This window comes from Eubalaena glacialis, chromosome 19 (assembly GCF_028564815.1).
Source record: "Eubalaena glacialis isolate mEubGla1 chromosome 19, mEubGla1.1.hap2.+ XY, whole genome shotgun sequence".
In the NCBI taxonomy this organism is placed as follows: domain Eukaryota; kingdom Metazoa; phylum Chordata; class Mammalia; order Artiodactyla; family Balaenidae; genus Eubalaena; species Eubalaena glacialis.
Window position 1 is genome coordinate 46,704,543 of NC_083734.1, and position 13,403 is coordinate 46,717,945.

Sequence of the window (13,403 nt, forward strand, 5' to 3'; positions counted from 1 at the left end):
ACGGGAGCTGCAATATTAACAGAGGAAGCCCCCAGCCATAGTGAGCCTCTCTGGGCTCAGTTCCCCTGTCCAATGAGGGGAGTGATTAGCTAATCAATGATCTTTAACAACTCTGCCAGCGATATCACATCTCATGGTTCTGTTTATTGAGGCACACGGTCCAGTGTGGTGGGCAGAGACCTGAATTCAAATCATGTAAATTATGAACCTCAGATATGAAATGGGGCTGACGATAAATATCTCACAGGATTTTTGTGCAAATAAGAGTGATGCCATGGGAATTCCCTGGAGGTCCCGTGGTTAGGACTCCATGCTTTCACTGCCAAGGGCGCAGGTTCAATCCCTGGTCGGGGAACTAAGATCCTGCAAGCAGCACGGTGCGGCCAAAAAAAAAAAAAAAAAAAGAGTGATGCCAAATGCCTAGCAGGTGCTGGCACTCAATATCAGGGGTTGTTATAACTGCAGGTATGACCAGTGGTGTGCTGCACTGCAGGGTGGGTGGGAGTCTGATTTATATCATTTGCAGATTCCCGTGCTGCAAATATTGCCACTGTGGCTGATTTCAAGCTACCAATGTGGCATCATCCTTGATCTAAGGAGTTAGGAAGAGATTTGCACAGGTGGCTCCACAAGCCAGTCCAAACCAGCTTCAGCACACCACTATTAAGACCTTGAACCAGGCTCAACGAGGCTCAGAGGAGGGGAGGCCAAGCTGGACCAGTGTGAGTCAGAGAGGAGAAAGAGCCCCCACCAGGAGCCAGCCACCCCAATGGGCACCTGAGCTCGGGCAGGTGAGGAGGGAGCTGCCCCAGCTGCCCCTCCTGCCCTCATGCCCATGGGCACCCACCATACACACAAGCATGCACATGCCTGGGGGGGGGGAGGGGGAGGCACCTTCTCCCGAAGTGACACATTTTCAACGTTTCATAAAAGTTACATGTTGACATCTGACAGTTAAAGCTGTGATGCAGGGAAATTGGAGAAAACACCAAAGATTCACCAGGGACATTAGTGGTTGGATGGTGAGATACACATGGAAATATCCAGAAGGAAGTTCTTTTTAAAAAATTTTTATTTTAAGTATAGTTGATTTACAATGTTGTGTTAATTTCTACTGTACAGCAAAGTGATTCAGTTATACGTATATATACATTCTTTTGCATATTCTTTTCCATTATGGTTTATCACAGGATATTGAAATAGTTCCCCATGCTATACAATAGGACCTTGTTGTTTATCCATCCTATATGTAATAGTTTGCATCTGCTCATCCCAAACTCAGATGGAAGTTCTTGAGCCTCCACCAGCCAATGGTGTGAACCCCACCCTTGGGCCCAGCATGTCTCACTGAAGCCTCAAGCCTCCTGAGAGGTTAGGGCAATCATTATTCCCATTGCACAGATGAGTTAACTGAAGCTCAGGAAGATTAAGTATCTGGTGCTTGTGACCCAGCTGTAAGTAGTGGAAGCAAGAGTTAAGCCCAGCCCCAGTGGGTCTATCACACTGCTTGTCACTCATGATTGGCCACGGCTGGCTGAGGGCCACCCAGGCATAGCCTGACTCACAGTGGCCTTTGCATAATTCATCCTTACAGGGTATCATGTACCTCCTAAGTGCCAATCATCATTAAGGGGCTCTAGTCTGCAGGAGGAGATGATGGTGAAAACAGATTATCTCCACAGTTGTGATATTGTGGGACCCCTGAGGATGGACACAAGGATCAGCCCTCAGGGCTTACAGCCTGGGCCATAATGATTTGTTCCTCACACCTGCCCCTCTGCCCTGTGAGCTCCTCAATGGGGGGGTGGGGGGGGAGGGCGAGTTTTACTTCTTTCTCTATCTCCAGGGCCTGACACAGGGCCTAGCCCTTAGTATGTACTCAGGTAATGTGTGTTGTCGTAACTTAGGTCTATGGCCTTTTTACGGGGCTGCAGAGATGGAAAGTGTTATTCTGACACAATGCATGCTCACAGAAACACCCCCTCCCATGCCCAGACACATGCTCCATCACACACACACACACACACACACACACACACACACACACACCTTGATACTCTACAACACAAGTCCAGGCATTCAATGACACACAGACTCCCCCATACCTCCCCCGTGGCTGTCTAAATTCCTAGGCAGACCCACAGCTGCTCCCGGACCTGCACGTTCACACAGGTATGCAAGAGAAGCATTCTTAGACATCCACATGCAGCTACCTGTCTCCAAGAACCAGCCCAAGGCAGCCACGGCTTGGGGATGGAGTTCTCCTGGCCCCCTGCGCGCGCAAGCGCACATACACACACACCATGGAGGTCACAAATTAGTGATCTGAAAGGCTTGTGTAGGCTGTATCAAATCCAGCTCCAGGCCCCTTCATCCTCCCCCCAAAACCTGCCCCCAGACCAGGCCACCCTGCCTGAAGCAAACCCCCAGGAGCCATTCATCCTTGTCTGGCCCCAGGTCCCCCAGGGCTCCAAAGTCAAGCCCAGGCCCCAGGCAGAGCCCGGCACTCACACGATCCTCTGTGTTCACCACCAGGCTGTGAACAAGTGGAAATGAGGAATTCCAGGCTGGCTCTCTCCCTCTAATCACCCTCAGGGCTGCACCGGAAATGGACTCGACCCAACAGGAAGTGGGGCAAGTGATACCCAGTGGCTCGGAGGGAAGGCACCAGTGCCCAAGCCAAGCCCGAGGCATGGCTGCTCAGGGGAGCTGGTCCTGGGGAGGACCCAACTGGGCTGGTGTGGGTGCGCTCACTTGTCCCTCTGCCTGGGCTCCCCCACTCCCTGTGACCTAGCTTTCTGTGCTATGGCCTCATTGTAACCAGTTCTGTTCTGCCCACTCCCATCCGTCCTACCCCAGCACATTTGAACTGGCCTTAACTCTCACCCTCTCTCTGATTTGGCTCCAGGGGGCCATGGGTTATCACATGGGGCACCACTGTCCCCCCTTTACAGATAGGACACTGAAGTTCAGAAAGGTAAGTAACTTCCTCAGCATTATGGAACTGATCGGCACTTGGGGGCTGGGTACTTGATCTTCCCAGAACATCAGACTGAAATAGGACTGAAACTAAGTGGGGAAAGTGGGCCACAGAATTCCACAGATGGGAGACACAACTATGCTTGAAAACAGCCAAAAAGATGGGAGAGAAGGATACGAAGATATTATTTTTTTAGTGGGTGCCTTGGAGGTTGCGAGTGTGTGTTAAAAATGTTTTTATCCTCTTTGTATTTTCCAAATTTTCTATCGCAAGCATATTTAACATTTATAATGAAAATTTTTTTTCTTAAAAGGGGGAGGGGACAAAGGCACAAGAATAAATCTCTAATGGTAGAACTTTAAGCATTGGCAGGAAAAATATTTGGGAGGGGAACCGGGAAGGTACTCCTGGACATTCTCCTATGGCATCCATCCACCTATTCTATAGGAAGGGCTCCTGTCCTCTCTTGGAGAGCTTGTGCTATAGCTGGCAGGGCACACCCCACCCATGGCAATTCCAATTCGAGGCCTTCTTACCTCTGTTCCTTCCTCCTTTCCTAGCCTTCTTTGCTCCTGAACTATGCTCTGAGTGGAGGTTGTGTTGTATGGAAGGTGGTATGACGCTTCCTTGCACCTCTGCCCCTGCCTCAGGCCCTTCTCCAGCCTTGATTCAACAGCATCTTTTTTTTGGCCACACCGTACAGCATGCAGGATTTTAGTTCCCCGACCAAGGATAGAACCCGTGCCCCCTGCATTGGGAGCATGGAGTCTTAACCACTGGACCACCAGGGAAGTCCCACAACAGCATCTTTGAGCTTGACCAAGGAAGACTGAATGCAGAGGTAGGTAGAGAAATGGCAATCTGGATGGACAATCCCAATTTCAAACAGCCTGCTCCATTGTCCCCATAAGTGAACTGAGAACTGTCAGGTGACATATATGCCTGTGCTCTGCCTGGGCACTGGGCTCACCATGAATATACATACCCACCCCCTGGGTTCCCACTTCCAGAAGCATTAGAACACAGTGAGATGACCGGGCAAGCAGCACCGAGCAGCATGCTTTCTGCCTTCGACTATTGAGAATCCACTCCAGAGCCATCCCACTGGCAAAGCACTAATGAAAGATTCTACTTTCGGGTGTTTTATAACAGAAAGGTGTTCCGGACAAGCCACGGCTACTAACACAGCTCAAAAGAAAGAAAACAAGGAAGGAAGGAAGGGTAGGAGGAGGGCAAGAAAAACAAATTCTTAGGAAATAGAAATGAGAAATCATCCAGAATTTACTATCAATAATATTCTGAAGATTTGACTCTGAACAGAGGCACACTTCACATATTCTTTTTATATAGTATGTTTTCATCTGAGTAACTTCTTGCTTCTGAAAGGGAAGGGGGAGAGGAAAGCGTTCCCATCTTGTTCAGAATGTCCAGCTGGTGCCTGGAGAAATGCAATCCCTTGCATTAGTTCTAGAAGGTGTCCATCACAGACCACCTTCTCCAGGTCACATTTGCACAACCACAGGTACACATTAGTTTGCAGGAAGTGCTCATTAACAAAGTCTTACTAGTAGACAGTTGGACCACAGCATGTTTTCATAAACTCAATGTGTGTGTTCAATGGCCCAGCCAGAGGTCTTTCTTGAAACTGGGGAGAGGCTCAATCTTAATTTATCTCTGGGAAACATAAGCTCAGGCTTAACTCCTCACACACAAGTGCACACACACACACACACACACACACAGAGTGACTAATTCCATTTTACTACAAAATTTCCTTTTCATAGAAAGTATGATTATATACTATTCAATTTAACAAACTTTGACCATCTGATGTTAAGCCCTGGGAGTAAGAGATGATGAACCAGGTCCTGTCCTTGAGGAGCACAGAGTTTGTTGGGAAAGACATGTCCATAGGTACATATAGCATTTTGACATTTCTATATCAGTATAAGCCGTTATTGAGTACTTACTACGTGCCAAGCATTGTTATAAGTCCTATGGGAATATTAACTCATTTTATCCTCAGAACATTTTACAGATGAAGAAACTGAGGCACAGAGAGGTTAAGTAACTGCCCAGCTAGTAAGCTTGGGATTAGAACCCACGGAGCCGGTATGTGTTTCACCACTGAACTGCAGCAAAGAGAAGTAAGTGCCAAATGAGATGGGAACCCAGGCAAGAGGACAAGCCATTCTGAGGATGATTATAATTTTTGTGACTTTCTGTTTGAATAAAAAAAAAAAAAAAAAAGAGGACAAGCCATTCATTGTTCCAGGGAAGGTATGTCTGGGACAATACTGAGATGTAGTGATATTTGAGCAGGATCTTGCAGAGTGACTTTTTTTCAGTCCATCTTTCTTCACTTTGCCAAATGGTACAATCCATCCTAATTTGCCACATAAATGTTTGAGAAGAAATCAAGTTTTACCACTGGTTGTCATTATAATTCTAAGAGATGATCCTGTGGAACATCGCTTTGCTATTCTGAGTTCACCTTTGGAGTGAGAAGTAGATTGAAAGGGTGTTGGGGACTGTAGAATAGGAAATAGGAAATGCCTTTGAGACTTGCTGAACCTTGTCACTCTGTGTTATTGACTCTGGAATCTCATTTTTAGCCACCAGCTCCAATGTCAAAGTCTACTCCGGTCTCTCCTTCTCTGGATTTTGGACCCAGGTTGTGCCTGCATGTCTCCTCATGACCAGGCATTGTGTCTACTATGACCTGGATGTAATACCACATGTCTCCAATAGGGGTCGCCGACTACAACGGGATGGACACCTGCAGTTGAACGGAGAGAACCCTGGGTCCTAACCTAACCTTGTCCTGTGACCTCGGTTTCCTCATCCATAAAATGGATATAACACTCCCTGTCTGTCTCCCTCACACAGCAGTGGTGAGAAATGTGAGGATGAACGTGGACACCTTCCAGTGTCATTCAGAAGAGGCAGCTCCTGTCTGACTTTCTCACAGCTCCGGTCTAGATGATTTCAAAAACCCAGTCATTCCGCAGCTATCTGTTGAGCATTGCTCATTGAGCCAGCGCCATACAGAATCCAGAAGTCATTTCTACCTTTGCATAAAAGGACTTCGAGTAAAAGTTTAAAGCAAACTGTAATCCTGACGGCGAGGGGGAGGCTCTGGCGGGCAGTAAAAGCAGCGTCCCCTGTCCTGGGAAAGATCATGGAGTGTGAAATGGCAGGACATCTACTTGTCCTGGACACCTACTGTGGTTGGAAGTCTTTCCCACCCAATAACTCGTCTCTTCTTCCCATAACCCAGAAAACAGAGGCACAGAAAAGGGAAGTGACCGGCCCCCAAACCTGGATTCCAGGAACCTCCCTGCCAGCTAATCCCAGAAAGTGGGGTGGGAAGGAGCAGTGCGGGAAGACGAGTGACCCGAAAGGGCTGGGAGGGACGGAGAAGGGAGGACCTTCCTGTTCTGACCCCCTGGCCAGGCAGACGGAGCCGAGGGCGGCCGCGGCGGCCAGCCTTCTGCAGGAGCGCCCCCTGCTGCTCACCGGTGCCGCCCGTTGCGGAGGCTGCGGTTGGAGGAGGACGCTCAGCGCTGGAGGGGCTGTTCTCTAGGCGAGCCGAGATGCCCCCAGAGTAGAGAGCAGGGAGGACCCAGAGGAGTCGCCCCAACCTCTTCACTTTGCACATGGCAAACGCGAAGCTCGGAGGAGGAAGTGACTTGCTCAAGGGCTCTCAGCGAGCCAGCAGGAGGCGGGTCTCTCAGATGTCCTGCCTGAAACCGCAGAGCCCTCCATCTCCCCTCCCCTCCTACCCCGAGTTTCTGAGCCCAGAGGGCGCCTCCCTCCATGCACTGCGCCTGGCCAGCCCTCCCACCCTCCCCCCCCCCCCCCCCGCCCCATTCCTCCTCTCCAGTCCCTACCCGCCGCACAAGCCCATCTCCTCCAGGAACCCTCCGGCACTGCAGCCCCAGAGCTCTCCCTTTTCCGAAGCCCTATTGCCTCCAGGGGCCGCGATGACTTTCAATTCGGAGACATGGCTTTGTCAGGCAGTTGGCACGGTCTTGGGAACCATAAATGAGGCCTCTTTCTTTGGAATTCTCTACTCACCTCCCCCCCAGCCTCTCCCCACGCAGAAGTGCCTGGTATAGGGCTGAACTCACTGGGTGATGAATGTTGATGAACGCCTCTTTCTTCTTCCCACTGCAAAGCAGCCCAGCAGTATCTGTAGCCCTGGACAGCTAGGATGCCTGTGCTGGCATTGGGGCTCTCCTTCTGAGCCAGTGACCTTGGGCAAGTCACTTGAAATCTCTCAGAGCCCTGGTTTCCCCGACTGTAAAATCAGGCAGGGATAAAGCTATTCTTTGGGCTGGTTGTGAGGATTAAATGAGGTAACGTGTACAGTGTGCCTGGAACATTGTAGGTGCTCAATAATTGGCAAGGTTGATTAGTCAGGCTTCCAGGGAGCCTTAGGTTGGTCTCTCTGGCCTCATCGTTCTTCTAGCTGGAATCCTCTTTCCTAGATGTGAACCTTCCAACCCTAAGCTCCCCACCTCCTGTCCGCTGTTGTAAGCAGCAACAGGGAAGGGGACACACAGTGGCTATGTAAGGATCATAGGAAAGGAGGATGCTGTTGGAAGACAGAAAAGGCTACATAATGGGGGGTAGTCAAGTCACACTGCCAGGCTGATGCTTCTACTAACAAGGCTCTCAGGTACCTGGGTCTGCCTCTCTCGCTCCCCTCTTTGTGCTGGCTTCCTACCCCTGAACTCTTTCTAAACAGGTCTTTCTGCTTCTGCTTCTGTGAACTCCTCGTTCCTGCTTCTCTCAGAACTTACAGCCTGCACGTGGCTCATCATGACTGCTGTGACACCCCCATGGTGCCACTGCCATTCAGCTCTGGGGCCCAGTGGCATCTGCCATGTATCCTAACACATGTCTGAGGGGAAAAGGGGGACCCCACATTGGCACTTCTGGGACCTGTCAAAGGCTGTGGCCAGTTGTGAACTGGCTGCCCAAGGGTCAGGCAGCCACACCTGGTCCAGTTGGCTGTGGTCGTGAGGACAGGGTATCTGCTGCAAGCATGGCCACCAACATAGTTGCATGTCTAATAGAATAAATATTCAATAGACACTGTTATTAATAATAATAACAACAATAATGATAGAAACTCATGGAAATTCATTTGAAATTCATTAGTAAAGGAAACAACCTCTTGTGAGCTGTTCTATGTGGTGAATAATTCCCTCTACCTGCACAGACCTCATGCCACATTATCTGTTTTGTACACCCAAATTTTATGGACTGCATCTGCTTGAAGCTTGATATACTCATATGCTTGTTACAACAAATACTGCTCCAGGAAACAGTCCCAGGGTCCCCAAGCTTGACTGAGGCTATTGGGAGGACTTTCCCCTTTCCCCAAATGATCTTTGATGTTATTTAAAAAATGAATTTGTGATGTGAAAAAAAAAAGGCAGCCCCTGCTCTACATCTTCCCTTTGGCTCACCCACGGAGCTCCAGACTCTTCCTTTCCTCTCCCTCCTTCCCTTCCCTCCCTCCTCCCCAGTTATGAGGTCCTGCCCCAGCAAGGAGAGCAAAAGCCTGAACCTTCAGCCAGGAATCTCTGAGAGGAGACAGCAGGACAGGGGGACAGTGAAGGCTTTCACTCCCTGTTGCCCCTCTGATGACTGCTGGGAGCAATGAGATGGGGCAGAAAATGTTCCTCCACTTCCAACACCTGCTCACTCCCTTGGGCGGAGGTCTCAAGGAAGATGTGATGTACATGTGGGAAAGGCTGGCAGGACACTGCCCACCCACCATGAAGCCCCCCCGAATGATTTAGAAACAGCTATTTCCTCCTCCAGGCATTTTATTTCCAACTGTCAGAAAGAGTCACTGCAGATATGCCTGTGATGCGGATGGTGCCCTCCTATGTGGGGTACCCTTTTGCAGTGCACAACCTGAGCAGTTGTACATGGCAGTCCTAATGGCATATACCCGATCGTCCTCTGCCCCATGAGTGGGAAACTGGGCCTTGCTGACCATTAGCTATCTATCCCCCCCAAACATTCCTCCATACCCATTCCCAGCGGGGTCACCACCACATTTCTGTGTACCCAGCCCCAGCCCTTTGGAGTCACCCCTCACACCCTGGCTTCAGAGTGAGGTGAGGTGGGCCTGGATGCACATCCCCGTTTCAGCACTTACTAGGACTGTGACCTTGGCTAGGTCACACGGCCTCCCTGGGCCACAAGTCCCTTATTTGTTGTTGTTGTTGTTTTGGCCATGCTGTGTGGCTTGTGGGATCTTAGTTCCCCGACCAGTGATCAAACCTGGGCCCAGCAGTGAAAGCACGGAGTTCTAATCCTTGGACCACCAGGGAATTCCCACAAGTCCCTTATTTGTGAAGTGAGAGTGGTACCAGGTCTCATGTGGGGCTTTATTGAGGATTAGATGGGAAAGCAAATGAAACCCACCAAGACCAGGGCCTGGCACCTGCTGAGTCCCCAACATTAGTCCCACTTCCCAAATTTTCCCATTTAAACTCCAAACTCTGCCCAAGGAAGGAACATCAGTATCTGGCTAAATGGGTAGGTTATCTCTGTAGCCCTGTCGTTGCGGGTGGAGTTCGATTATCCAAGTTAAGGGGTGTAAGAGCAAAACAGATGATATGTGAACTACTTGCAAGAATCCTAGACTGGGTTCTTCCCGAAGTGAAGGGTTATTTGGCAAACTGAAATCCTTACCCCTGAATTTCTGTATTCGCACATCTGACTCTTTATTTATCCCAGGGAATTACTGAGCAGCACACCTCCACGTTAGAAGGGCACAGATCAGTGGGTGGCTTCCAACCGAGACATCAACCTGTGGCCCTGGGCACCTCTGCTGCCCTCCAGCCTGGCTCACCAGGGAGGCTGATCACCCCCCACCGTGGAGGAATTGCCCTAACATACTATTTATCAGGTGTCAGGCACTGTGCTAATTCATTTCACTACCTTATTTATTCCTCCCAGTTTCTTCAGAAATTGACTTTACAGTAATCACCTGAACTGTTTTTAATCATTGACATTTGCAGTATTACATACTTTTCTTCCTCTCATGAAGGCGATGAAACACAAAGATATACAAAATGTGTCCTTGTTCTTTGCCCTTAAAACTCCATAGAAATGCAAAGAACAATCTCAGACTTCCTCTGGGTACATCCCTAGAAACCAGACTCTGAATGAAGTTCAAAAACTACCACCGGCTCCAAGGAATGCAGCTCACGTCCCTGGGAGCCCCAGGTGGAATTCCCCAGGCCCTGTTTCCTGTGCATCTTCTTGGGCTCCCCTCCTGGAAAGGGGATGAGGGTTTAATAGCTGAGGCGAATTTCAGGATCTGTGGTGAGAGGTTACACGAACTGCCCCTAACCACCGCCCCGCACCCGGCAACACTCATTGTCTGTGCCTCCCCAGCTGCTGTTCCTAGAAGCCCCAGCAGGTGTCACTGTGACCCTGGTCATCCTCACAGGCCCCGGTTCTGGGTCGGTGCACGGAACACGTTTGTGGCCTGGGGGACTCTCAGAGGTGGGACCTCACCACTAAGGAGTCCCACAGGGAGGGTCTTGTCCCAGAGAGAAAGGCCCTGTCTCTGCTTCACTCTTTTCCAGGACCATTTTAGGGAAGGGCTGTGGTTCAGTGAAGGTTCAACCTCATGGTCAAGGGGCTGAGGGTGCAGAGGGTGGAGAGTGAGGGGCGCAGAGGGGATCTAGACCCTCCTCCCCTCCCTCCAACCCAGCGGGACATCTTCTTCCATTGCATTAGAAGAGTGTCCCCCCCACCAAGCCCCCTCCCCCCTTCAACCCCCCTGACCACCAGCCCTGAGCTTTGGGGACAAATCTTGGTGACTGCTGAGGGCCCCTCAGGGTCAGGAATCACTGTATTGATGAGGAGCCAGAAGGTACAAAGAGGGCTGTAAGTCAGGGAGGCTTCCTGGAGGAGGTGAGTGTGGACCCAAGAGATTAATTCATGGCTCTGCCCCACACTGATAACAAGGGAGATGAGGGGCCGATCTGGGGGATTCAGTACTGTCTTGGGGGAGGAATGCCGATGGATGAGTTCATCAGTGGCCATCTGGGGAGATGTTTCTGGGCTCAGGGTGGGCTTCTCTCCCCCCACAAGTCAGAGAAGCAGGAGCCACAGAATAAGAGAGTGTGAGGGGATGGGAGGAGATGGGCAGGAGTTATAAGGGGAAAAAAGGGGAGAGGGAGACCTTCCTTCAAAGCTAAAATTGGGTCCTCTGAATGGGGGAGGGGTGTGACAGCCCAGGAAGTGGGAGGGGGCAGGGAGGAAGGACTAAACCCTGTGCCCAGCCTTCACAACAGCACTGAGCCACCAGGTGTGTTTGCTTCCTTGAGCCCTTGGCCTTTCTTGGAATAGAAAGTCAGGACAAGCCAGGGAGATGGGCTTTTCCACGAAAGACTCTCAACACCTCCCATTGTAAAACCCAACCAGAGGACTTCCCTGGTGGTGCAGTGGTTAAGAATCCGTCTGCCAATGCAGGGGACGCAGGGTTCAAGCCCTGGTCCAGGAAGATCCCACATGCCGTGGAGCAACTAAGCCCGTGTGCCACAGCTACTGAGCCTGCGCTCTAGAGCCCGTGAGCCACAACTACTGAGCCCGTGCGCCACAACTACTGAAGCCCACGTGCCTAGAGCCTGTGCTCCACAACAAGAGAAGCCACGGCAATGAGAAGTCCGCGCACGGTAACGAAGAGTAGCCCCCGCTCGCCGCAAGTAGAGAAAGCCCTCACGCAGCAATGAAGACCCAACACAGCCAACAATAAATAAACAAGCAAACAAATAAATAAATAAAAATTTATTAAAAAAAAAAAACCCAACCAGACCTCAGAGGGCCCAGCAGAACTTCCCAGTCCCCTAATGGCCCATCTCTCCACCGCTAACCCTAACCCTCCTGCCCAGCCAGCCTGCCCTCCCCCAGAGGCCCTCAGGCAATCAGTACTAGTCACCACCCACCCCTTCAGCCACTGAGCAGGACACCACCAACCCCCTACACCCACACCCCATTCTCCCCTCTGAGAGTTGGCAAGTTTGCCCTTTTGGTTATCACCTCATGGAGATTTGGCCCTTCTGGAAGCAAGTCTTGACACCTGGGGTGGGGCCTGGCCCTGGGTGGTTGGGGACAGGAAAGAAGAGAACTAGGAAAAACACATGCTTCAGCAGGAACAAGATGCAAAAGAAGTTGGAGGAAAAGCAAGCCTTCGCACCAGGAGCCGCAGACAGACAGCTTCTAGTGGGCAGTCTCACCCGCCTGCTTTCTCCAGGAGTCCTGTTTTCCTGGACACTGCCTTGCATGGAAAACATCTCAATGCACACATACATGCAGAGTCAGAGATTTCTTCGAAGATGCAGCGACTTCTCCATTTCGTGCAGAACTGGCCTCTGCTGAGCTATTCCACTCCCTCATTCACTCCCCGGGCGCCAACTCTGAGGGGCAGCAGGGGATGCAGGGCTGCCCACTGCCCGGGGCAGGAAACAGGTGTTGGAGCCCAGGCAAGCCTCCGGCAGTGCCCCTGAAGTTCAAACAGAACTTCCCAGACGACCAGCTGGGAAGTTGGGGTGGGCTGGCTAGCTGTGTCTTTCCAGCACTGACACTTTGATGCTTCGAAGGGGGTTGGGAAGGCTCGCAGGATTAGAACTCAGACCTTAGCGGCTTCCAGGGGAGCAGAAGAAACCCCTCCTCCTCTAATTTGACTGCTACACGAAGCAACAGATACGGCAGCCTGTTTTCAGTGGGGCAGAAGAACACAATGTTGAAGGAACCCTTATACCACGGAGCTCACACTCAAGTCCATGACGACCGGTCGGGCCTCCAGATGAGCTGCCAGGCTCACCTAGCAGAGGATGCCCTGGTCTCATTTACTGACAGTCCCTGGGCTGAGCGCACCATGCACAACCCTCACGGTTGACATCCATCGATTGACAGCCAGGGCCTGTGACACCGGAGTCCTCGTGTTGCCAGCAGCCCTCGCCCTCCATCTACCCCCGTAGCTGTGTGGCAGAGTCCTCATGGAAACAGACACAGTCACCAACTGCCCAGGCTGCAAAGACACTGTCCCCAGGTGCCAAGGCACACCCTAGGGCAGCCTGTTCCCACCATGGGAACTGTGACAAGGACCAAAGGGCCAGAGTGCAGGCAGGGGGACTTGTCAGACCCCCAGCCCACCCTTCTAAGTCCTCCGTTGAGGATTCTCAGACACCTGGACACCCCCAGGCGCTAATGGCCCACCCTGAGCCCACAGAATACTATGACCTGTCTTGTCGGATTCCCCCAGTAACCCCACCCCAATGCCGCCGGCCCTGCCAGCTTCCTGGGGCCCCTGGCTGGTGAGTTTCACCCCAGAGGTGGCTGTGGCATTTTGGTGGCCAGGGCCACCGCCTTCCCGAGTCCT